This window comes from Anopheles coustani (genome assembly GCF_943734705.1).
Source record: "Anopheles coustani chromosome X unlocalized genomic scaffold, idAnoCousDA_361_x.2 X_unloc_54, whole genome shotgun sequence".
NCBI lineage: Eukaryota > Metazoa > Arthropoda > Insecta > Diptera > Culicidae > Anopheles > Anopheles coustani.
In genome coordinates this window covers 168331-170000 of record NW_026525164.1, presented here as the reverse complement: position 1 = coordinate 170000, position 1670 = coordinate 168331, and the positions used below count along the sequence as shown (strand labels likewise).

Sequence of the window (1670 nt, the reverse complement as noted above, 5' to 3'; positions counted from 1 at the left end):
TGACGGATAGTGAGACGCACCAGTACACGGAATCGGATAGACGGACAGGCCGCCACCCCTACGTGCTGAGCTTCTCCCGTTTCGCTCGCAGCTACTCAGGGAATCCCGGTTGGTTTCTTTTCCTCCCCTTATTAATATGCTTAAATTCAGGGGGTTGTCACACATGAACTGAGGCTTATGTACCTTGCGGTTGTTATCGTCACATCTGGCTTGCGACTTCTTTGTTTCAATGTCCAATATGTACCGTTGGACTCGGTTAACGGGCTGTTAGCCCGCGTGTGGTTTAACTCACTGATACCTTCCATTGCCCATACGCTAGTTTGTTTGTGTTCCTTTGGTCAACTTCCATACTTGAATCATTTGTGCTACCGCTGCTGCTTCGACGCTACTTTGACATCTTCGCTTCTATTTAAATAAATAAATAAGCTGAAGCTAGACATCAGTAAACACCACCACAGACACCACAAGCACGCCTTCTCCTCGTACTTCCGCCTCACGCGGGAACACGGACGCTCTAAATACTTCGAATTCCAATGCCAGTATATTGTAAACCACGGGTTCTTTAATGCTAGCGGGTCGTCGCGACCCTAGTTAACATCATGGTGCACGTCTCGTGACGGGTGTCACGGCGTAGTTAAATGTATGCGATACATTTCTCAAATATAAGCGCTCAGTCATCTGTACATCATGGTAGGTTCCCACGACGTGCAATATGCGTTCAACTTATCAATGTTCATGTGTCCTGCAGTTCACATTATGACGCGCAGTTAGCTGCGGTCTTCATCGATCCATGAGCCGAGTGATCCACTGCCGAGGGTGACTAACTTGCGTAAGCCGCCGCTGTGCGCGTATACCCGTTCCCCGTAGGGAGGAGCAAGCCGCCGCTTAGAGACGAAGCATAAAGTGTCCTCATTCCACATAGGGCAAGCTGGATGAATCCATTTTACCCAGGACGGCCGAAGCGGCGTGGACCAGGGGAGAACTGAACTTTATGCTTCACACCACAGTAAGTCTTCGTGTCCTCTTCCACATAGGGCAAGCTAGAACTAACTATCTTACCCAGGACTGCCGAAGCAGCGTGGACCAGGGGAGGAACACACTTTTCATAGAAACGTAAGGCATCCATGACTGCCATAGTGCGTAAGCCGCCGCTGTGCGCGTAAACCCGTTCCCCGTAGGGAGGAGTCAAGCCGCCGCTTAGAGACGAAGTATTAAGTGTCCTCTTCCACATAGGGCAAGCTAGAATGAACTATCTTACCCAGGACCGCCGAAGCAGCGTGGACCAGGGGAGAACTGAACTTTATACTTCACACCACAGTATTGAGTTATGTGCCCTCTTCCACATAGGGCAAGCTGGAATGTTCCATTTTACCCAGGACGGCCGAAGCGGCGTGGACCAGTGGAGGACTACACAATCATGAGGTTTGATATCGACTTGTGTGTTTCAATAGGGTACCGATGGTATGTTTTGAACCGATTTGATTTAGCCATTCTGAAATCATCACTTGGTTGAAGCGCTGAACTAGGGAGGGGCATCGTTTACATATATATTGGTTTTCGCATGCTCTACTAGGTTAATGTCATAGGGTTGGCTATCGAGCATGCCCAAGTGATGACTTGATTGTGTGCTTGCTTGAATTCTTCACATTTCATACCATCGGTTAGTTGTC

At 49.0% G+C, this 1670-nt stretch overlaps 2 non-coding genes across 2 annotated transcripts in view; both read right to left on the bottom strand.

Annotated features, from left to right (window-relative positions):
• The window catches only part of LOC131270746 (large subunit ribosomal RNA), a 4085-nt gene extending 3908 nt beyond the window's left edge, over window positions 1–177 (bottom strand). The window contains exon 1 of the ribosomal RNA XR_009179763.1: window positions 1–177. This exon is cut by the window's left edge and continues 3908 nt beyond it. This is a non-coding gene — a ribosomal RNA (large subunit ribosomal RNA).
• Window positions 178–664: 487 nt separating this feature from the next.
• Window positions 665–819, bottom strand: LOC131270752 (5.8S ribosomal RNA). Its single transcript, XR_009179768.1, has one exon. It is a non-coding gene; the product is annotated as a 5.8S ribosomal RNA (ribosomal RNA).
• Between the last annotated feature and the right edge of the window lie 851 nt (window positions 820–1670).